Genomic DNA, 26319 nt, shown 5'->3' on the forward strand with positions numbered 1-26319 from the left:
TCCCAGCTAGCTTTGGGGTGGAATCAATTTCTTCTCTCTGCCAGCAACATTACACAACAGTTTTCAGGAGGGAAAATGAAGAATAATTCCTCCTGTTGAAACTCCAGGAAGAATTTCTGAGTGGGAAGAATGTAATTTCTAAGTTAGAATTGGCATTGACACCAGGACTTAACACCCCAAATCATGCCGAAAGTGGGTGTGGACACCTCACAGAACACGAGGGGGTCACAATCATGGTTTGAGTTCCAAAATGGCTAATTATAGCATTTATAAAGAAATGAAAGCTATTTCCCAATATGACTTCTAGCTTTTACCTGCTCAGATTAAAAGGATCATATTCTCCCGGTTTTATTTTTTATTTTTTTTCATTTTTAAGAGAGCTATTTACAAAATATATGCCTATACTTTTAACCACATAGATGGTCAGCAAATGGAAGAAATGTGCTCTTTGTTCTTCTAGGTGTGGGTGGGATGAGATTAAACACACACACACACACACACACACACACACACACACACGTACACACACTTTTATACAGAATTAATTATACCCTAAAATTTATGATCTTTCAGAGACATAGAAAAATGAAGAAATGTAAAGAAGATCTCACTAACAATATTAAGTTAACACTTAGGGTCCTGCACTTCTAACCTTCTGGAGAAGAGATTTATAAGGAGAATTTACATACAAAGGAAGAACCATGAAGAAAGGGGGAAAAGGTGAGGTCAAACAAGAAAAAAATTTTTTTACTCAAAAGAACTGACATACCAACATGAAAAAAAAGTCTTATCTTTCATACAAAAAAACACAAAATCAAAAACAAACAATAAAATGAAACAAAACAAAACAAAAACAAAAATAACTATGAAGAAAAGATATCCAGACTCTCTACAATAAAGACCAATAGCTGGGTTTATATATGTATCTGAAATCTGTGAGAGAAATTTTAAAAAACTGGTCCCAAACTACAAATTAGGGAGAAAAAGTTAATAAAACTTTAGAGTTATGAATCTCCACATTTCAACCCACCTTTGACCTGTGATATAATCTTTACAGCACAAACCCTCACCTCCTCAAGCATTCATTTCAAGTAAATTATTATGTTAGCATCGACTCACTCATATTACAGAACGGCCATCCCCTTGAAAATACCCTAATAAAAATGTGGGGAGAATCATCAAAGCAGGGCCACGAACTATTACGGTTTTGCTGGCTCACTCCACTGGGTTATTCTAGTGTTCTTTAATTTAGCAGTCGCTTACGTTACTGAACGCTAACTGAACTTTCTTGCTGCAGCATTCCTTGAGGCAACCGTGCTACCAGTTGAGAACACTGATGTCACCTAAGAGTGCTAATGGAGTCGCCTTCTATCAGTTAGCAAGAGAATGTGTGTTTGGGTGAATTTATGATCAGACCTCTCAGAAAAAACAATACCAGCATCAGGAGAGAGTGAACTGTGTGTGGTGGCATATTCCTCTAATGCTGGGACTCAGAGGCTGAAGCAGAAGGATTGATCAACAGAGGCCAATCAGGGTTGGTTGTGGAGGTGGCGAGGATGGGAGAGACAGCCAGCCAGCCAGCCAGATAGACAGACAGACAGAAAGAGATTGAGGATATATTGGTATGAAAGGAAAAAGGAAATATCTAAGTTAAAGGTTAAAATGTCTAACTTGTTGTTTACTTTTTAGGGATTTTAAGCATTTATAAAAAGTAAATAAATCCTTGCACACCTATCATTAACACCATGAATGACTTACTCATGTCTAGCCTTTAAAAGAAAAAGTCTAACTGTAGTGATATTTTATCCATGAATATTCACTGTAACGTATTAGAGGACATAATGAGGAATTTGGTCCCCTTAGAGGGTTTTCGCTTGCAGTGTTTTGGAATCTGCCCCATATGTGGCTGTTGCCTGGACTTCTGTCACAGATAACAGTCAGCCTTGCTTACTCTTACCTCCACATCTGGCACTTATGCCTGGTTGTCCCAAGGACAATGCCTCATGAGCATTTCCTCATGCTGGATTTCATCTCAAAGCCTTTCCCCCAGAATGTGTCTGGGCAAGCCGGAGGCCCTGAGTGTGACCCCTAGGACTCATGTAAAAGATGGTTGTGAAGTCACACATCTGTAACCCAGCACTCCATGCCAAGACGGAGAGCAGAGACACAAGACTGGCCAGAAGCTCGCTGCTGGCCACCTAGCCTGGAGCAAGACACATGACAGTACAAACAGCAAGAGGGACCGATCCTCAAAAAAATGAAAGGTTAAAAACTGACTCCATAAAAGGTGTCATGTGTACACTACATTCCCAAACATGTGTAGTGGCATGTATATGCCCACATGTACAGGTTGGTGTGTATGATGCACACACACACAATAATTATTAATAACAAGATAAGTTGTCTAGTTGGATCTCAGAGAAAGAATGAATTTCTTCATGTAATTACATTCCTTGTAATTGTTAGGACATACTCATCCTAAAAAATACAATATGCATTTAACAGAATATTCTGGGTTTCATTTTGCATTTGCATATTAGTCTTCACTCCAGACACATGATTACAAATCCAGAGATTTGACCAACCCTGGATCAATAATGTTAGAAAAACACTGCATGTATATTGAACAAAAACAGATTAGTATTTCTTGTTATTAGCTTCTGAGCCGTACAGTATAAAAACTATTCTCACAGTATATAGCTATCACTATGTAAAAGTAACCTAGCCACGATTTACAGAATGTGTGAGGATATACCCAAGTTCTCAGCAAATGGTACATCATTTTAAATAAGGAATGTAAGAATCTATACATTTTGGCACCAACAGGGGTCCTGAAACCAATCTTCTGCAAATAGCAAGAGATAGCCAATATATTTTCTCAATTTCTTTTTGTTTCTCAATGAAAGAATCTACTTTCTAAATTTCGTCTGAAATAATGTTAAATGTCATGAAGATAATCTTATGTCTATTTCATTTCATGCCTCTATTGATGTACTTTGAGGTAGAGTCTTAGAAATGAGATTTCCAAATTAAATATAAATATATGTGTTTCTGTTACATACAGTTGACTTCTTGTGCTTTTCGCCCAATGATGTCACTCATTCTCTTATTATACATTGTTTTGTTTTCAATGCATTGCATATTTAAAGTTATAACTGCTGTTTTGTTTACACTATAGTTTGATTTTTTTAATTACAAAGTCTTCAGAAAACATATAACAGCATGGTCAAATTATAAGCAATTGTGGGAGTAGAGGCATGAACATTCAGGCAGTATTATTACTTCAAAGGTAAAACAAAGGCATTTGTTGCCAGAAACCAACATATATGTTTCTTTACTTACTTTACTTTCTTCCATATAAACTTTTAAAAGAAAATAATCTGAGATGTGGGTGATTAACATACAATATGTGCATGGCCATTTTCAACACATAGGTAAAATATTCTGTGCTCATAGCAATAAATGTACATTTTAATAATTTAAATTTAGACTCTCTATCAAAATAGTAACCAGTCCAAAGAAAATTATGTGAAGTTGTAGCACTCAGTTCATTACTTCTGTGTGTGTGTCACCTGTAGAAATTACAATAGAATGGAATTTGGTATTCTACTTCTTGCAAAACAAAATGCCTTGCTGTGTAGTGCTTTCCTCTGAGACTAAAATCTATTTTGGAGGGAAAATTTTCCTACACAGGATGTTTAAGGGTAAGTGAAACAATGGCAGGTTCGGGTGGGGTGAGGGGAGGGTAACATTCCATACTGCAAGTAGCTCATTAACTTCAGGAAGTAAACAATTCAACAGCTGCAGGAAGACATTGAATCTCACCAGATTCAAGAGGCCACTCCTGTCTCAAACTAAGACTGCCTAAGACTCTTAAACAAACTAATCTGCCCAGAATAAATGGAGAGTGATCAAGCTGCCTAAAAGAAGCTCTGGAAGAGCCTCAAACTAACTGAACTCCCAAAAGGACATCCTCCAACCAGTTGGGCAGCCCTGCAGGTTGTGCAGTGTACTCCAGATTTCCAGTTTCCCATGATGGGAGGGGTTTTGGTAACGCAGCTGTCACCTTTAATTTCTGCTACTATAAGTTAACTCCTCCCTCATTTTTCTATAAGTAATCCAAATAAAACTCATTGGGTCATCAGGTTGAACTTTGATGTTATCTGTACTTAAGTTTGTCGATGGTTGGCTTTTTGGGATGAGTAAACTTTTGTTCATGTCATGGGGCTGGAGAGATGTCTTAGTGGGTAAAACACTTGCCTGGGAAGCATGAGGATCTGAGTTCAAATCCCCCAAACCCTAGTTAAAGCTAGATGTCATAACATTGATCTGCGATCTCAGCACCCCTATGGAAAGACGAGATGCAGAGACAGGAGACTCCTCAGAAGCTCACAGGCCAGCTAAACTGGCATGCACAGCAGTGAACAACAACAAAACCTATTTTCAGCCGTGCGTGGTGGCACACAACTGTAATCCCAGCACTCAAGGAGGTGCAGACAGGTGGAGCTCTATAAATTTACGGCCAGCCTGGTCTATAGAAGCAAGTCCAGAACAGCCAAGGCTACACAGAGAAACCCTGTCTGGAAAACATGACTCCAGATTTGACCATATCTTCCCAGCACATAAGGCTACACCATCAGTGTGCTTCCTGTTCGTAATTGGTATGGCATTTCTTATCGTACACACAAGCCCCTTTCCCTACAGGTTTTTACTGTTCCTCATCTGTTGTCAGAGTTATGCTGGTTCCCTGTAATTGCTTGTTGTTACCTAAGTGCAATCAATTTGCAGGTATTTCTCAACAGCTGGTTTTCTTACTCTTCATCATATGTCATGCACATTTGATAGGGTCATCGGATCCACTCTACCTCAGTCTCCTTAGTTAGATGTGCATGTTTCCCAATAATTTCCATGTACTCATCTCTTGTTTCAAAATTTCCTGCCATCCAAGGAACCACAGTGTTTCCTTTGCTACTCTGTGAGAGATAAATCCTGGCATATGTCACCACAGGGTAGAGCTGTTCAGTTAAAGGGGAAATGCCCAGGTGTAGAACTAATAGGTTAAAGAGAATGTATGTTTAATTTGAATATCGATTACTTACAAATTCCCTTTTTAATGTCTAGACCAATAAGCACTCCCACAGGAATGGATTCGAGTGTCTTCCTGCAAGTGGTTGGCACTTTGATAAGTGTTTGCCAGGCAGATCGGGGAAAGGATGAATTGACTGTCTTTGACTTCTGAAGTTTCCTTTTCTCTCATATTCTTTGAATATTTTTCTATTAGATCATATTGTATTCATCTAATTATAGGGATTCTGTCATATCACAGTTAGTATTTTATTTCTATTATAATATTCTTTTTTTCTCATTTAATTTTTTGAAATAAACAGTAGGAGTTTTGAAATATTATGGCCAAGATTCATTTTTCTGTTATTTTATTCAGCCTTTCATTCATCTTGGTGTGGTTTACTGCTCAAATCATTTTTAATTTGACTTTAACATTTTTAAGTTGTGTGTGTATGCCTACATCCAGTTTTGTGCACATGTGAATACATATGCCTGCAGAATCCAGCTGAGGGTATTGGTGGTGCTGCAGTTGGTTGTGAACTGTTTTGTATTGGTACCAATTGTGGGTCTTTTCTGCATTTACTGGTGAATCCATCTCTCCAACCCTATAGGGTACTTATTCATATTTAAGATACTATTTTTATGTTATAACTCTGAGTTTTCTGTGTCAGGTTGTTTTTATTTACTTTGAAGTCATGAAAATACTCTCATTGCTAGTTGGTGGGCCATGTGCTACACTTCTGGCTCTGGCAAAGCTGAGACAAGAGGTTGTGAGTTCAAGGCCAACCTATGCTATATAGCTATACCATGTGTTAAAACAACAACAAACAAACAAACCCAATCTCCTAAACATATTTTTTGTACTTCAGATTTTAAAAATATTATTTAATCTATGTAGAATTTATTTCACTTCACTACATGAAGGGGGGTGCCCAAGACTTCTCAATTTTTGATGAGTGCACAGCTATGAAGGCATTTTTTTCTAATGTAATTTTAAAATATTTTGAATCTAATGGAAATGAAGAGTATCTTACCTTTTGCTTTCTCTACATGAAAAATCTTGCAAAGAATTTCTGCACTCCTAATTTGACATTTTATTTAATTCAGATGTCAAATTTAAGGTGACTTATTTATATGATATATTTTGCTGTCTAAGCATGGAATGTCTTTGCGGCCTTGTGGTCTAGTTTTATATACTTCAACAAGATTCAATAAAATATTATGCAATTATTAGAATGATATTTGCAAAGATCTGGGATGACATTGGAAAAAAATTAAAACCCTAAAAGCAAGGAAATAAATGTGCATGGACAGCGGGATGCCGAGCAAACTTCAGCGCACAGCAATGATTGACAGCAAACAGTCTAAAGCATTAACAGTGTGTCGTGTTTGCAAAGAAAGTTTGTGAACAATCTTCACATCTGTATTTCTTAAGAGCTTTATCCTTTTCAAAAATTTTAATGTGGTCTCCACTGAAAGCACAGCTCCACGTGGAGAAAGTATATGTACACTCTTCTATTTTGCCTCCCCAAAGGAATAGTGAAGTCAAAATCCTAGAATGAATAGTGAAATAAGAGTGGCATCTACTGTTGTGTGCCAGGGTCCCATTTTTGTCACAGAGGGACCTATAAAAAAACCTCCTATGACAAGGTGTCTGATGGCTTCAGTCAAATTACATAGCACTCATATATGCATAGAATGAATCTCTCCTTGTAAAAACATATTTCTAAAATAAGATGCTAGATCAGGCTTCCAACTCAAGCACTGCACTGGGGCTCATGGGAAGTAATGGCATTTAGCATGTAGGGAATCTGTGATTTCGTTCCACGTATAATAAATACTTTGTGTGGAAATTTTGGAAGTGTTTTACATGAAATCGTCAACTAGTCAAGAACGAGCTGGAGACAATGCGCGATTAACTCAAAGAAAATCCCTGAGCATTTTCTAGAAAGTATTTTGATGAAGCCCACATTGTCAATTGAAAATTGTTACCCCCGTTTAACTCCATCAACGTGTTCTTTGTTGGCTCATCTTCCAATATGCCTTCTTTTGATGCCTTTGAAGTATGAAGATGAAAGATTGAAACATTAGGTACTCAATAAGTGTAGGTTAAAACTTTGTGTTCTAAAAATGTCTTCCTCAGTCAGCACTTTTTTCACCTTCTTACGCTGGAAAGAATTAGACAACAAGATGACAGATTTTTTTTTTCCAATGTCTGTAAACTCTGTTTAAAATGAAGCTAAGATAGAGATAAGACCCAGAGGTCCATTTTGGAGCGGGCCAAGACAGCTTCCAGTGGGAAGAAATGAAGAGAATTAAATACTGACATTGCTGAGAGCCCAGGAGTCATATGTGGCAGGCAGAGTCCTTATTCATATGCTTCCTGAAGATGAGAGGCTCACTCTGTGTTGAGAAAGTTATGCCCTCTGCGAGCAATGAGATGACAGGGGATGAGACAGACAGGCCTGGTAATAGGAAACCTCTGAGGCTGTATTGTTTTAAAGAAGCTGATGATGTGGGTCTGTTCAGATAAGCACAATGTTGTGCCCATCTTCAATCTGGCAGATACGGTCCCTTTGTCCATGGGCAGTCAAGAAGACAGGGCCTCCATGCTATGGATGGAGACCTCCTAGAGCCCATCCGGCAGCACAGCTGTCCTGTTCTTAGCCGTGAAGTCACTCAGTATCAAGTAAATGCAAAAGAGTCTAGGGCAGAACTGACACCAGGATATGGCATGAAAACTTGTACCAAAGATAAAACTAATGAATACAAACCCCTCACCATAAAGTGTTGTGAAACAAAATCTATAATCAAAACTGCCAATGCATGAAAGAAAGGTAAGGCTACTGCCTTTAAGCAGACCAATGAAAAAGCGGGTGAGTCTTAAAGAGCAGGAAAAGTGTCACAAAAGTAAAATATGTAGTGAATGGGTTTTAAAAAAAAAGTCCTTCCCTGTGTGCCAAGATGGTGTGTACACATTTTACATTCTTCTCAAACTGGAACATCACACATTACATGTTCCAGTAGGAAAAAAAAATGGGATGACTGAAAGAGTAAGACTTTGTTGGGCTCCTTGGGTTCTGTTGTTCTCATATGTGTCAGGTGAAATGTTGGAGAAGCCAGAAACCTGGAAATCCTGAAGAATAGGGCTAAATGAGCCCTTTTTCCCTAGCCAGGGGACTCACAAGACAGGAATGTCATCAAGATAGAATCATTTACACAGCAAAAAAAAATGGTTTTGTGTGTGTGTGTGTGTGTGTGTGTGTGTGTGTGTGTGTGTGTGTAAGAGAGAGAGAGAGAGAGAGAGAGAGAGAGAGAGAGAGAGAGAGAGAGAGCGCGCACGTGTGAGTACACATACTTGTGCACATGTACACACATACATGCTCTCACACTAAACAAATTCACAAACTATGGTCCTAACCCAAGTCATGACAGCAAAGAGAAAGTGAGACTTCTAGACTTCTACCTTCCCTAAGTTGCAACAAGAGGTACCAGCATCCCTGCTGAGATATTATCCAAGAAAGGAGTCAGGGTTTTCTTCTCTGCTAGCTAACAACAAGGGGCCTTACTATCCTCTGGGGTCAGTAGAGGCCGTAGCTATAGCAGTAACAAGGCATATCCCTTCTAGAGACATATCAGTGGAAATCTAGGAGGGATGGAGAATCTCAATTTTACCCAGAAGCAAGCATCTCACCCAAACCTAAATATTAACAAACAGTGAGGAGAATACCCTGCACGTCTCCCCATTCCTGGTAGCAACCAGGAGGAGCTCACTTACCTGCCAGCTGCTGGACTAGCACGAGAAGAAAGTAGCCATATCATCTACGGGTTTATACTATTCTAAATATATGTTTCAAGAAAATATCATTTACATTAAAGAAAGGAGAAATTCACATCTTGACTCAGAGGGGACTTTCAATAGATACAAGTAGTAAGAAAACTGCAAACTGAAGAGATTTTAAAGCTGTCTTCATAAAATTGCTTCAGCAAAAATTATATATGCAACATATGCATACATAAACACCTATATCCTCATATATATATATATATAATATATATACACATAGACACACTCACATACATACACACATATAAATACACATTCATATACAAGTATACACAACATTTTTTTTTAAAAAAAGGCCTTATTGGATTAATAGGTTAAGAAAAACCAAGTGGAAAAATATGAGCTGAAAAGTACGATAGCTGAAATTGAAACCTCATGCAAAGGCTCAGGGCAGGAAGGAGAGGTCAGAGGAAGTTTGGTGAATTTAACAGGAGATTAAGGAAGCCAGACCAATTGGAAATCAGTGAAGTAAGAGAGACAGAGTGTCAAGAACATATTGCTCCATAATAAAATGTCGAATGTGTGTGACATCAGAATCATAAAAGGAGAGAAAGAAAATGGGGCTGATGGGATCCAAAGAAATAATAATTCAACTGCTGGATTCAGCAGAAAGTAGCAACATAAGGATTCCAGAAGCATAGAAATGAAGCTCAAAGAAATACACTCATATACATAAATATGTATACACATACACACAAATATATACACAATCACATATACACATATACACTCCCATATGCATGAAAATACACAGACTCACACACAGACACATATAACCAGCTGTATTATCACACATACATATATACACACAGACACCCTCACATACATACATACATATGTAGACACGTTCATACACAGGCACACACACATTACATGCATGTACACAAGCAGAGTAAATATTTAAGAAATTAAAGACCAAGTAATGCTTGAAAATGACAAGAAGAAAACATTTAACCTATATGTGGGAGAAACATAATTTAAACAAGAGAAAGTTTAATGCCAGAACTAGAAAGACAGCACATAAGATGCAATGGTTTTAAAAGTTGAAAGAACTGTTGAGTTTCATATTCTGTGACAATTTCTACTAGTAATGATTATGAAACTAAGACATTCACAGATGAAGGAAAATAAAGCCCTGGTTTCATTGGGAGACCTGCTATAAAACAACTGACAAGGAAAGGCTTATAAATTGAGAGCAAAATAAGAGAAAGAATTTTGTGTTATCAGCAAGGAAAGAAGAATAACAGAATAAGTAAGTTAGGACAAGGCATGTTCCCACAACAATTTCTGCATTATGTTTGGCAGTTGAAAAGTTACATTTGGCCAGGCATGGTGATGCATGCCTTTAATCCCAGCACTCACCAATTGGAAGCAAGTGGATCTTTGTGAGTTTGAGGCCAGCCTGGTCTACAAAGCGAGTATAAGACAACCAAGGCTATACTGAGGAACTCTGTCTCAAAACAAAACAAAACAAAAGGAATCCACAAAAAAAACTCAAAACAAACAAACAAACAAACAAACAAACAAAAAACCCAAACACCAAAACCAAAAAATATATACAACAAAAATACCTCAATAAGAAAAGTTATATCCGTGCTTATTATGGTTCTAAGTGTACTCAGAGAATTCTCAGAAAATGAGGCTGAGAGCGGAACAGAAAGGGAAGGCAAGTATGGTTCGCCTTAAGAGGAGAATGACAACAGCCATAATTTGTCAAAGATGTATACCTAAAATTTAATGACTGGAGCAACTTCTAAACTACCCAAAACCAGATATGTCAACATACATAAAATTAGCTTTGTCAAAATTATTAATTTTGGTGTTGTTTTAAATCAATGACCCTCTTAGAAGAATAAGAAAGAAAAGCCACAAGATGAGTGAACAGTTGCAAGACACATATCCTACAACAAACCAATTCTGGAAAAATCTAAGTTAACAGTCAATACACAGTCTTAGCTGGAGGGACTGAAAGGGCGTTTGGCTCTTTCAGAGGGCCTGGGTTCAAGCACTAGTGTCAGACAGCTCACAACCACCTGCATCTCCCGCTCTAGGGGATGCAGCATCTCTGGCATCCATCGGTACCTGCACATGCACATACCTAGACCCCGCCCCCCCCCACATACACACATAATTAAAAGGAATAAAAACAAGTAAAGGGAAGACTATTTCAATTTACCCAAAGAATTAAAGACTAAAAATTGCATAATTATATCAGTTGGCACAGAAAAAAAGCAAGGCTAAGCCCACGAATAATGGAAGCTCTCAGTGAACTAGACTAGAGGCAGACTTCTTCCGCTCAGTAAAGGGGCAAAACCTGAAGGTAACACAAAACAAATGATGGGGGGTGGGATTTACTTTCCTAAAATTACAAGTAGGGTAAAGATGTTGTAATTTGTCACTAATCTTATTCAACAATATATGTGAAATACTAAATAACAACACAGCAAGAAAGACAAGAAATAAGACAAGAAAAGAATGTAAGGCTGATGGGTTAAAAATGAGGACAAGAAGGTATTTCAGTGTAAGATGACACAATTACTTATTTAAAAAAATCCCCAAATGCCCTTAATAACAGTAAACATTTTTAGCAAAATGATAATTGATTTTTCTGCCACATACTAATACTCCCTCCTTCATTTTCTGATATTAAAAATAATGCATAGCCAGGCATCATAGCTTGTATCGGTAACCCTGGCCCTTCGGAAGCTGAGGCAAGAGAGGGCCTTCAGTTCAGTCAGCATTGGCTATACTGTGTTTTGCAGGTTAGCATGGGTTAGAGGAAGTGTACCTGTGGTGTGGTGGAGCATCTTTTGTGTGTACGCCCAGCAGTGGTATAGTGGGTCTTGAGGTAGATCTATTGCCAGTTTTCTAAGAAACCACCAGAATGATTTCCATAGTGGTTGTACAAGTTTGCACTCCCACCAGTGTTCTCCTCCTCGCTCCACATCCTCGCCAGCATGTGCTGTCACTTGAGTTTTTTATCTTAGCCATTCTGACTGGTGTAAGATGGAATCTCAAGAGTCTTTTTTTATTTGAATTTCCCTGTTGGCTAAGGATACTGAGCATCTCTTTAAGTGCTTCTCAGCCGTTAGAGATTTCTCTGTTGTAAATTCTCTGTTTAGCTCTGTACTCATTTTTAAAAATTGGGTTATTTGGTTTGTTGGTGTTTAATTTCTTGAGTTCTTTATGTATTTTGGATATTAACCCTCTGTCGGTTGTGGGGTTGATGAAGATATTTTCCAATTCTGTAGGCTGCCTCTTTGTCTTATTGACAGTGTCCTTTGCTATGCAAAATCTTTGCAGTTTTATGAGGTCCCATTTATTTATTGTTGGTCTCAGTGCCTGAGCTGCTGGTGTTCTTTTCAGGAAGGTGCCCCCTTTACCGATGCATCCAAGGGTATTCCTCACTGTCTCTTTTATTAGACTTACTGTACCCGGTTTTATGTTGAGGTCCTTGATCCACTTGGACTTGAGTTTTGTGCAGGGTAGTAAATAGGGACTTATTTGCATTCTTCTACATGCAGACATCCAGTTAGACAAGCACCATTTGTTGAAGATACTTTCTTTTTTCCATTGTATGGTTTTGGCTTCTACGTACGCACTTATAAGTAGATATTAGTCATAAGTACAGAAAACCCATGCTACAATCCACAGACCCAAAGAAGCCAAGGAAGGATGCTTGAATCTCACTTAAAACAGAACATAGTGTAGACATAAGGTAAATGGAGGGAGAGAACTGGGTTGGAGACGGGGTAGAGATGATAACAAGAATAAGGATCAAGTGTGGGAAGATCAGGGTGTGGTGGGAAGACCGGGAGAGAGAACAGAAATTGGTGGGGGGGCATCTCTGGAACAGGAGATGCTCTGAGAAGTCTATGGGGTGACCCTAGCTGAGACCCCTAGTAGCAGTGGATATGGAACCTGAAGTTGCCACCCCTGTAGCCAGGTAGGACTTCCAATGGAGGGAGGGTGACATCAACCCAATCCATAACACCTCTGACCCAAAATTTGTCTTGCCTACAAGAAGTGTAGGGATTAAGATGGACAGATACAGAAGGAATGGCAAACAAATGACTGGCCCAACTTGAGAGCCACCCCATGGGAAAGAGCCAACCCCTTACATTTTAATGATTCTTTGCTATGCATGCAGACAGGAGCCTAGCCTAACTGTCTTCTGAGATGCTTAATTCATCAGATAATGGAAACAGAGGCAGAGACCCACAGCCAAGCAATAGGCAGAGCTCGGAGAATCTTGGGGAAGAGTGGGAGGGAGGATTAAGGGAGCTGGAGGCACCATGGACACCGCAAGAAGACCTACACAGTAATCTAACCTGGGCCCATAGGGGCTCACAGAGACTGAACCACTAACCAAAGTACATGTATGGATTCCACATAGACGGCCTATACATAGGTAGCAGTTGTGTAGTTTAGTCATCATGTGGGTCCCCTAAAAATGGGATCAGGGGCTGTCTATGACTCTGTTGCCTGCCTCTGGATCTCTTTCCCCTAGCTGGGCTTCTCTGAATGGCTTCAATGGGAGAGGATTGCTTAGTCCTGCTGTAACCTGAGGTGCCTAGGTATGTTGGTACCCATGGGGGCCTCCCATTCTCTGAGAAGAAGGATAGAGGGGCATGGAGGGACTGGATGTGAGGGTGAGACTGAGAGGAGAGGATGGAGGGATGGGGATCAGGCTGTAAAGTGATGGAATAAATAAGTAAATAAGTGAAAAATGTCTGAAGTGATGAAAATTGCTTAATTAACAGATAATATTATTTTCTACTTAGCAAATTCTAACTATTCTACCCAAATACTTCTTAAATTATTAAGTTAAGTCAGCAAGGCTATAGAGTATCAGTTCACTATGGGAAAAAAAATCAATTGCTTTCTAAGTACACATGATACTTTTCCAATAACTGGGTCCATAAAGTGATAAATATATATATTACTTATTTTGAGATGGGGTCTAGTATATCCCATTCTAGCTTTGAACTCACTATACAGCATAGGATGACTTTGAACTTCTGATTCTCCTGCTGCCTCTTCTAGAGGGCTGGGATGACTGCATGCACTACCACTCTTGGTTTTTGCAGTTGATGCTGGCTATAGCAGCCCCTATACTCAGGCTTAAATTTAACAAGGTCTCCCAAACCCTCAGTACATCTGAACCACAATGAAAGAAAACAAAGATCTAAATCATAGAAAGATACCCTACATTTATGGATTGAAAGACTTAACATCACCTCTCTGAAGAATTGATTTATAGATTTAACATAACCCCAGTAACAAATCAGCAAGAGACCGTATGGATGTTGACACTGACATTAAAGTTGCTCCAGGAAAACACAAACCACCTAGGCAGGGAGTGCAGTATTGAAGAAGAAGGTGGGTGACTCAGCGCTGCTGTAGCAAGACACAGCACAGGACTGCACTGGTCTAGCAGCGGTGGTATTGGTGAGAGAAGAGACATGGCGGGTAATAGGGCTTAACAAAGAGCTCATGGAGAGAGCCAAACACAGGAAGTCACATTCTAGATGATAAAGACACAAAAGGAATTCGGGGTGGGGGAATACCTCAGCAAATACCACTGGAAGATGGATGCCTGCCTCTGAGATGCAGACCTTAACTTGCTAAACACACCTAAGCCCACAGTGCAAGCTTACGCACCTTGAGAAGGGGACATTAACTGAGCCAGTGCAGCCAAGGGTGGGAATAGAATACCAAAATCACATTCAGTGGGGGGGGGGGGAATTTGAAAAATAAATCTTACTACTATTAAAATTATAAATGACTACCCTGAAAAAAAAACCCCCCAAAATATAAATTTCATATTTAGGAAATATTTGCAGAAAACATATCTAGTAGGATACTTGGATCATATCTATCTATATATTTATTTTTATCTATTATAGGCATATATAGATATATGCATTAAAACTAACAATAAAATATCATTCCAACTTTAAAATAGGCCAAGGTATTAAAATGACACCTCAATTAAAATATACACAGAAGGCCAACAAAACCATAGAAGATATTAAACATTCTTATGTTAAAGAAATGCAAGTTAGCAGTAAGAAATGCTATACATATATTTAGCATGGATAACATCAAAAAGAAAAAGAAAGGAAGGAAAAAAAATAAGAGCACAAATGATGCTCTTTACCACTGAGGATGGGGAACCACAGGGGATCCACTTCACTCCCCAGGGGAATACAGAATGGTGCTGCCACTCTGAAAAACAGCTTGGCAATTTCTTAGAAAATTGAAAACAATCTTAACTTTTGACCCAGCAGTTCTGTTAATAGATGTTTATCTCAATGATTTTAAAAGCGATGTCCAAAAGTTTGCATCTAAGTTTTTTTTTTTTACAATAGATTTATTTACAGTTGCTGGAACGTAGAAAGCACCACAATGTTCTCCAATAGATGATCAGATCAATAAATGGCAGTAATCCACCCTACATCATTAGGTGACAGAATGCCATCAGTTATCTGGAACAAAGTAAAAGACATGAAAGAAACCTAAACTGATGTTGTTAAGTAAATAAAGCCATTGTAAAAAATGGCCACACACCTATGATTCCAATTTTAACACACTTTTGGGAAAGGCAAAATTACTCAGAAGATCAGAGTTGGTCAGGTTTATGGGAGAAGGTAGGGAGGGCAAGAAGATGGAGAACAAGGAAATTTTAGGCTGGCAAAACAACTCTATATGATACTGCCATGGCAGAGATATGATGAACTATGTTGTTCAAAACCTATCAAATTTAACAACACAAAGAAGGAACCTTATTCTATACAAATTAAAAACAAGACCACCAAGAGGTGAGGAGATTGAAGAATAAATGGAGAATGTGCCAAAGCAATTTTAGGCACATTTCCCACATACAAATCACCCCCACCAAAGGAGATAGGTTAATTAAGTCTGGGAACATGTGAGCTGTCAAGTGGAAGGCCAGAGAGTGTCACTTGATAAGGTTTCACCTCATGACACGATTCTCCCCAACTGATACACCTACAATCCAAACCAACACCTAAGGCTTGGGAAACATCATGGAATACAGAGCAGAAAGATTATAAAATCCAGAGGAACAGGGTGGGATGTCTGCTGACACACCCAGGAAAGCTCAACAGTATGGTTGCCTAAATAAGACCTAAACTATGATAGCACCAAATTGTCATGCCAACACAGATAGGGGACTTCTCATGGAAATTTACTCTTAGGAGAACTACAGCCAACTGACGGTTACTTGAAGGGGTAGACTCAGTCTTACCCAGGGATGAGCTGCTGATATGTTAGTTATTCCAGGAAGTAAGCCCTCAACACATATGAGCCACACTAAATAATGGTATGTACATATATATGTAACAATTATAGTTACAGAATAAGAGGCCATGAACTCAAATAGGCATGATGGAGACATGAGAAAACTTGGAGGGAGGCAAGGGCATGGCAGAATGATGTAAATACAATACACTATTCATAGACGAAATTCTCAGAAAGTAATTTTTAAAAGATAACAACTCTGATAATATGAGTTAAGTAAATAAGGGCTGATCTATATTTTCCCTGTTGGAGAGGAGTTCAGGTGTTAGGGAGGCCATGTGTGGTAGTGAATTAGAGTTAGAGACATTATTAGGGATTCACAACCCAGGCTGTTTAATGTGGGTAGAGACAATCACACCCAGAACTACTTATACACGTGCACTCATACAAGAGTTAGTATAGTTAGTATATGCACACAGTCTGCCAGCTGTAAGTACCAGAAAATGTCTCAGTGGTATTATACAATAATAACTTTCAAATCTTGGTTTTTACTACCATTTGATAACACAAGCAACCAGGGCATCTTGGGAAACTAGTTAATTCTACCGCAAAGGCAAGCAACACACCAGAAAAGACTGGAATATCTCAGGAAGCCAGAAATAGAGGAACTGATCTAAACCAAAGATGATATCTGGCAAAATAGTCACACGAAGGATGCATGCCCGAAGATACAGGAGCCAAGGGCAAGAGTTCTCACTTAGCACAGGAAAATACAGCCATATCATACTGTAGCCCAAATGTAAAGTAACTGTGCATGAGTTCAGACTACTAGAGATAAATAATTAAATGCATAAACACATAGAGTCGAGATGAACCTCTCGAAGAGACAAATTCCACGTAACAGCAAATATTCCCTCATCGGGGAGGGGGCCAAAATGCCTAACTCGTGTTCTGCACTCTGCACACTTTCTCTTCCTTCCCAAAGGTTCACTACAAACGGTTAATAATGACTCTAGAGAAACCCAACAGCCATCATGTCCCTACTCAGATGATCAAGGTAAAGATCAACAGGTGTGTGCACATATGTGCTCGTTCATGAATCTGTGCATGCTCAGATGTTCGTGTACAGGTGGCTGCACATATGTGCCCACAAGTCTGTGGTGGTCACAGGTTGACGTTGGGTGTCCTTTTCACTTCTCTTTCATTTTTGAGACAATGTTTCCCCTTGGCCTAGGACTCACCAGTTTCCCTAGCTGGTCAGGCATCCTTGAGGATCCTCACCTGTAATACTCTCCTCATCTCTAGAATTAGAAGCCTGGGCAAGTGTACCTGGCTTTTTCACATGAATTCTGGGCCTGAACTTGAGTTCCTCGCATCTGAGTGACAGCCACTTTACCAACTGGCCTTTCTCTCCAGTTCAACATCAACATTTTGACTATTGGGAATATGGACAGAACACACACTAGAAATGACCTTTTACTAATATGAACTTCTTTCCAAATTTGATAACTCTAAACTAATAACAAGAAAAGCATCTACTCAATTATAACTGATATTTTATGTAAAACTGTCCAGCATCATCGCATTGCTTAGTTATGCATTTTCATGGCCTTTTAAATACCTGACGGAAATAGTGTGAAGAGACAAGGTTTATTTTGGCTCACGGTTTCAGGAGGTTGTAGTCCATCACACCACAGCAGGCATGACTGTGGAAGCAGCTCTGTTTGTGGTAGGAGTGTGGGATGTCAGCTTGTTAACACCACAGCAGACCAGGGATCTGAAAGAAGGCTAGACCAAGAAGTAGGCCTGGTGCACCTTCAAAAGCCACCCCTATTACCCACTTCTGGCAAGAAGAACCCACTTGCTGCTAAGCACCCAAAACATGAGCCTGTGCTGGATACTTGAGTTTCAAACTACAACAGTCATTAAACAAGCAAACAACAAAAATAGGAAAGACTAAGTTAAAAAAAATTGTTATCCAAGAGAATCCTAAGACACAGACATGTAATAGCCTGAAGTAGATCTTGAAACAGAAAAATGACGCACCTGCAAGTTAAGGAAAACTTAATGAAACATGGATTTAAGCAACTCACAGTTAAGAATCTGAGCTTATTACTTATGACAAATGCCATACTACTGAAAGGTATTAATGACAGGAAAAACTGGTATGTAATATACAGGACCACATCCTCTGATAAAAGGATAAATAAGGAAACGTCTATAAGATGATGACTAGTGTGCACTGGAAAGGTTTACCTGTAGACGTAAAGCAAACAAATGCAGGAATTATGCACAGAGCAGAAAACCCAGGCTACATGCTCTGTAACATAAATGGCAGAAATGAAGATTAGTTCAAAGAAATGAGAATACACATAAGACCTCAAGAAGATGAAAAACATGTAGACATTTTTTATAGTATCCAAGCTAAGTGGGAAAGAACCTTGAACCTTGTTTTCATCTCATGTCATAGTAAATGTTCCTTGTAAAATAAAAGTATATATCAACAAATATTTGGTCAAAGGTCATTCTACACACACACACACACACACACACACACACACACACACACACACACACACATACACACACACACACACACACACACAGAGAGAGAGAGAGAGAGAGAGAGAGAGAGAGAGAGAGAGAGAGAGAGAGAGAGAGAGAATAATAGAATTTAAAGTGGCAGCTTTAAAAAATCTTATAAACTACATATGATAAAGGTCACTGAGATAGAAACTCTGAGAGTGTTAATGACAGAACACATTAAAGTGATTATTTCAGAAAGCGATGTAGCAAATACCAAGGCAAACTTTTACTGGCATATTTAAATGTGCATCTCAGCAGTAATGTTCATACACACAATCCAGGGAATTCTTCCTCCAGGCATCTATAGGAGGCTAAATCCACACTTGGAAGGCATGTAACAATTAACCCCAGACACACACACACACACACACACACACACACACACACACACACACACACACACACACGGTGAGAGACAGAAAGAGAGACACAGTCAGAGACAGAGATAGAGAGACAGATAGAGGAGAGAGGTGAGAATGAGGCACAGAGTGAGGCAGAGAGGCATGGAGGGAGGTGGTCATTGCATGCACATGAATGTGTAGGAACACTCACTTGTGCATCCACATGCAGAGACAAGAAATAGATCCTGGTGGACAACCTCTACTGTGCTTTGCCTTATTGCTATGAGACAGCCAGGCTGGCTGCTCACGGTGCTCCTGGGAGCCTCCTGTTTCCCCCTCCAGGGCTATAGACATGTGTAGCTATGTACATTTTTTTTACAGTATTCAGGATTTGAATTAAGTCCTCGTGCTTGCTGAGTGGGTGCTCTTACACAATGGGCCATGTTCCCAGCTCAAAGACTGTAATACTATGTACCATTCATTCTATTAAATAGCATAACATAACTTAATATTTTAAGCTTTATATCTTATAACTTAAATTTTATAAAAGCTATATACCCAGCTATTCCACTCCTTGGAATATACCCAAAAGATGCTCCACCACACAACAAAGACATTTGCTCAACTATGTTCATAGCAGCCTTACTTGTAATAGTCAGAATCTGGAAACAACCTAGATGTCCCTCAGTTGAAGAATGGATAAAGAAACTGTGATACATTTACACTATGGAATACTATTCAGCTATTAAAAACAAATCTTGAAAATTTCAGGTGAATGAATGGAACTAGAAATGATCATCCTGAGTAAGTTAACCCAAACCCAGAAAGATACACATAGTATATACTCACTTAGAATTTGACACTACCCCCAATAGAGATGTCCTCTGAAAGTCTCCACTTAGTGGGGGATTGGGACAGATGCTGGGACTTCCTATTGGGACTCCAGGTGAGAGAGTGATAGGAGAATGGGGAAATGGAAGGACCCAAAGGGTCCTGGAACCCTACAAGAAGACCAACAAGGCTGGCAGATCTGGACCCAAGGGAGTGTGCTCAAACTACTGTACAAACCAAGGACAATGCATACAGTAAACCTAGACCCCTACTCAGATCTAGCCAATGGACAGCACAGTTGTGTGGACAGCAGGGACAGACTCTGACATGAACTATAGTGCCCCCTATTTGGCCACTTCCCCTTAGTGGGGAGGCCTGGTGGCACTCAGAGGAAGGTTGAGCAGGCTACCAGGATGAGACCTCATAGGCTGTGATCATATGGTGGGGGAGGTGGTCCCCTTCTGCCACAAATCTAGGGGAGGGAAATAAGAGTGAAAGAGGGAGGGACGGGGGAATGGGAAGATACAAGTGAGGGGATAACAATTAAGACATAATCTGAATAAATTATTTAAATATAAGTTTTTAAAAAAAGCTATACATATGAAACCCAATGTAGGCAACCAAAGAGGAATGCGTCATACACATACACACAATAATGATCTACTTTTGATTTTATCAAAAGCTCAGCAGAACTTTTTTCAAATATAAAACCCTATGCGTATCACTTAAATAGATAAATCTTGGAGAGGGAGAAAGGGAGGCACAAAGGAAGGGTATGCACATATAGGCTAATTAAATGTTTATAGTTTGGAAACCATACATAATGACCTGTATATGTTTCTTGTCATTTGTGTCCTAAAGCAGTGCCATTGCCTGGCCCACTGGGCCATTTGCCTTAGTGTTGCATCCTTACCCCACATTCCCTTCCTCTTTCTCAACTCTTCTTTTGCCTTTACTCTAGTACTTTCCTCGACTATTACTTCTCCTCTTCATTACAGTCTTCTTATATATATAGACATCCCTGCTTCTTATAGATTACAACATCAGATCTATCTGGAGTACAGTGTCCGTCTCAGAGATGCCTGGGCGCCACCTCACACCTTGTAGAATCAGTATCAGTGGGGATGGGATGTGGGAGCTGCACCTAACACGTTTCTTCGGTAGCTACTTTCCACACTATGCTCTCATCACCATGGCTGAATCCCACACATATCACCTGCTCCCCGAGTAGCTACTGGAGAAAAAAGATCAGAGTCAGTTGAAGCAGATATTGGTCCCGAGCTTCAAAATTCCCTGAGCCAGAGTAAGTAAGAATACAGGGCCAGAGCCAGACAGCTTTATTCACAACTTTGATTATGAAGACATTCAGTGACCTGGGAAGGAAAAAATACACCCATGTGTGTGTACACAAGAGGGTGTAATGCACTCACTCATGTATATACATATGCACATTTTTATCTGTCTATGTTCATGTAACACATAAGTGGTCTTCTTGCCTTTTCCCAAGCTCCCACTTTAAACAGACTAGCTATCTGCCTCTCCACCTTCCCACACTTAGTATTCCATAAAATATTTCTCTTAATAATATGCTCTTCTTCTCAAAGGAATTTTTTTTTTGAAAAGGCATTGGTGTGACTCTGTTGTGAATCTCTTAAACTCACCTGCCATATGTACACAGTCATTAAGGTCAAAGCAATACATGCTAAGGGCTCATAAGAGCAGGGAAGGTGTGTCCTGGGACCCTTGGAGTGCTTTCTTATTTATGATTGATTCATGTTGAGAAACTGAACCCTTTGGGCATTATCTATTAGATCAGTTTCTTTATAATATTTGATCTTGGGCTTGATCAATGAGGCCAATTGATTTCTAATTTTACCATGGTTTAAACCAAGTAATCTACATTTGTGCCCACCCTCTAAGAATCCACTCAAATGTTCCCTTCCATCGGGGACTCTCTGACTTCTTCCGTCATATTTAAAGAATCGTTTCCTTGTGCTACCATGTTTCATAAGCATTCTGAGTCAAATTGTGGTGATGGTTTGCATATTGATACCGCCTTTAGAGAACGGCCAAAGGGTAAACATTCTTTTCAGGAAGCCCAGGCATATGAGGTACTTTCAAATAGTGCATACATCAATTTCAAGAACAGGATTCAGTCCGCTGCTCCAGCTAATTCTATACCATCCTAAAGCATCTTAGTAAAGTGTTATCCATTTTTAAATTTGTCATCTATTTTTGGCTTTATTTTCTGGCTTTTCTGATCTTCATTTTTTTTTTTTTTTTTTGTGGAAATGTTAAAGGAATGATGTTGCCTGCTGCCGAGATCATGTTGAAAAAGGCACTATATTGAGGTGCAGTTTGAAACGTGACAGCATATGTAAATGTGTTGGTGATGCTAAAAATACGCGGATAAATGATACATGGCATCCGCAGGGTATGCACAACTCTGTATTTATATAGTACCTACATGTAGACAGTAGGAGTCTATTTATGCATTTGCCAAGAAAGGGAGAAGTGTCTGCATATGTCTCGTAAATCTGGATCCGGGCTCATGCCCAATGCAGATGCTGCAGAGAGGCAAGTCGGGAAAGGGGCTTGCTGCTCTGGGAGCAGGCTGTCTGTCAGATCATTTCCCTGAATAGGATTTTGGAAACAAAAAACGATAGCCTACAGACAACAGAAAATGTATCTAAAAAGCCGGGGGCCGGGGGGGGGGGGGGAGAAGTACTTTCTAGAGTGTCTCAACAGCATGTGAAACTTATTAGAATTTTGGGGCAAAGATGAATTCTAGAAATGTCACACAGCACCACCCTTTATTTAGTTGTGTATTAAAAGAGTTTCCATTCCCTCAGTACCTATGTGGTCACTGTTCTACTAGCCTTGCATATAACCAGGATACTGACTCACGAGGAAACGTCTGTAGCTTTTAGCTAAGGAGCCATCTGTGCTTAAGGACTGTGTCCTTACAGCTACAAATCCCAGGATTAGAACCCCAGCTTCATGGTTGACACAAGGTTGGGCATTTCTCCTCTGAGAGAAATAGGGCTTACTTCTTCATTCTTACATTGAATTAGATATATAATGTTTTGATATCCTCATTCTAAAATGTGAATGTATAATTCTAAAGCAGCTTAGCAGTCAAAATGTTCTCCAAAAATCTGAATGTTTCGCATTTATATTATGAATTTTTTTTTATGCCTCACTCTGAGGAGGGTTATATTGTAGCATCCTAGTCAGTGATTAAGCATTTATCGTTCGACATTCACAAAACTAAGTCAAATTGTATTTCTAGCCTCAAACTCTACCTTCAGATTTATTTTCAAATTTCAAATTAGTGTCAGAAATGTGTTAAATGAATACTTTCTGGCAGGGGCACCTGCACAGGACAGAGGACATTCAGTTTGAGCTAGGGAATGACTTTGTGACTCTATCATCTGTCTGTCGTCTGTCCGCCTGCTTGTCTGTCTGTCTTTGCTTTTGCAGTAGAAACATGGCTTGCTCGCATAGTAAGTAGCTCCTGTTGAAAAGAATGAACACTCCTTACAAGTGAACCAGCCCTGGAAACAATGCTAACTGCAGCAAGGCGGAACCATGTGCGGAATGCAGGAAACTTGGCTCAGGAGAACCTTAACTCTAGCGTCCAACCCATACAAAGGACAGGAATAGAATCAGATAATGTGGGAAACTATTTTTTTGTTCTGCTCTTTCTATTAAATCTCCAGCCTTCCTTCATTCTCTTCCCATCCCCTTCCATCTTTCTCATCCTTTTGTTTATGACTTATGCTGACAGAGACATGAAGGAAGACAGTGAGAGAAACAAAGCTCCAGGCTGTGAACAGCAAACACACAACTAAAAAAAAAAATCTGTTCCTCTTACTAATACATATTTCTTGGAAGAAAGAGAGGATCTTCATAGTAAAAATATTCCAAATGGCATGTTAAAGTGTGATTTCCTCGTAGCTCAAATTCACCACGAGCTCAACCTTGTGCAGTCATCTCTATTTCTCAGGGTCTGGAAAGCCTTATTAACAGAGATCAATACGTGCTCCCCAAATCCACTCCAAGGTCCTAATGCTATATAATCACTGTTCTCTCTGAAACAATTTTCTCTAAATAACACCAACAGTATAGCTATAGATCATCAGCATCTCTGCATCAGAAATAACATTAAAAGAAGAACCTAAATATTTTCTATTAGTGAATGGCTTTTCTTCAATATGGTTACCCAACTTGCCAAACATGGAAAAGGTCTCACTATAGTTTTAAATAATAGTAATATAATTTTAATAAGGTTGCCTTTTTATTAGGTGCATTTAACTAGTCCTTCTGATCTCTCATATTATAATCAGCAGCTAAGCAGCTTTCTCGTGCAGCTGTTGTAACCACCTCATTTAACATTAGGTATATCTTTTAGCTTAATTAAAGCATTCCTCTCTTTCAGTAATAGTGGATTGTTTTCAGCTCAGCCATTATGTGTAATTGTTTTCTTTGATCCATTCAAAACGTGGCTATTTTTCATGGCTAATTAAATCAACACTTGACCACTGCATTTAATGCTTAACTCAGTTTTATTTCTAATCTTGCATGCCGGGCTTCCACACATCCTACGTCTTGCTCATAATATTAAGTTACTCACCGCCTACATCAGATTGTCATTGTAAGTAGAGGCTACATGTATGTATCAGGAATTCCAGCAGAGGGCACTCAAGCAAGAATAATCATTTCTGTAAGAAGAGAAATTGATGATGATGTTTCCTGATATATATATTTTTTTCCTTTTCAAATCAAATTAACATCAGAGTATGTGTGTGTGAGTGTATAAGTGTGTTGGGGGCTGGGGTGGGTGGGACAAATCTATCCTTGGCGAGCCAACTCATTTCTCACTTAACCTCTCTTTCAGCTGAATAAGAGCCACTGTGTGCACAAGATAAGAGACAAGATATTTTCAAAACACTCCTAGTATTAAAACCAAAGCCATAAATTCTGTTTCAACAACTGACATTTTTATCACTGTCTACTTTGGCTTCTTTTACATCTTGTGGATTTTTTTTTTTTAAAGGATAAGTCCCTATCACTCAGAAAAGTCCTCAAACTTTTGAAGAATGCGCCTTCTTGCCAAAACATTGTCAGACACGTTTTAATGAAAAAATAATAATGTAAACAAAAGCAAGCTGACATGAATTTTATAGGGGGGAAGCGCAGAAGATGTCTTTTCTCTCTGCTAGGAGGACTGAAGAAGATAGAGTTTCCTGTTCCTACCACACACAAGTATGACAGGTTCAAAGATTCTTTCTTGCTATTTCCAGCCAGTGAGCTCTCACATTGACTGGAGATCACTGGGTCAGGAGCATGGCCATCCACTTTCTCTCATCCTGGCACTTATAGCTGTTAAACGTTAAAAGCTCTCCAGGAGGAAATCACCCAGCTCTCAGCTTTTGCCAATTTTCATAGTGTAAATTCTTCACACCGTGGTAGATTTCAAACATGAAGCCACTGAACTCTGTGGGGCAGATGCACAGCAGCGCGTCACCAGATCACACCACCAGCCCACTTGTCAGTAGTTACAAATAACTTCAAGGGCAAACGGAAGAATGAAACACGGGAGCCACGGAGAATTTGTTTCTGCTATAGTGAAATTTAAATAGAAGTTAGCGTCACTTAATTTTTGGTGACACTGGTTTTAACAAATGGCTCATGAGATTGCTGTGGGCCATCAGGAGCTCATAAGGGTTGAACACGCTGCTCCATCAGTAAAAAGGCCTTCTAGAGCTTACAGCTCAGAGGAGGAGAGGACCACCTAGCTGAAAGAGTGAGAGTCAACTGTCTTTTTATTTAGGGAAGCTGTACTTTTCTAAACACAGAACATTGTATCTCATTCATGGACTGTTTTCTCACTTTCAAAATTAGTTTTCCTTCTATTAGATGCATTTTAAATATGCAATCATTTCTGGTAATCCTTGTAGGCTTCTTTGGTCATATCTGTTACAGCTTAACTTTATAAAAACAGATTAAACTTTCAAATTTAAATATTGGTATTTCAGAAGACAAAACAAAATAAACAGTAGAATTTTAAAAGGAGATATCACACTTATAGAGAAATTTATTTTCACTTTGAGTAAGCATGCATTACCCTGAAAACAATAATAAAAGAAAAATACTAGTAATTTCTAGCTAGACACCACATCTATACTAGAAGCTTTATATTTTAGCCCTGTTTTCTCAGAGGTGTTTGAATAGGTTAAAAAAAAACACGTGAAGAACATATTATCACCACTTCCCCATTGTAACCTTTCCTTTGTCACAATCAGAGAACCTGAAACTGAGTTTCAAAAAGATTTCGAGGGACTGAAACACTTTTCATGCTAGGGTTCTTGCTCTTACCAT

The sequence above is a fragment of the Acomys minous genome (assembly GCF_964271855.1).
Source record: "Acomys minous genome assembly, chromosome: 17".
Taxonomy (NCBI): Eukaryota; Metazoa; Chordata; class Mammalia; order Rodentia; family Muridae; genus Acomys; species Acomys minous.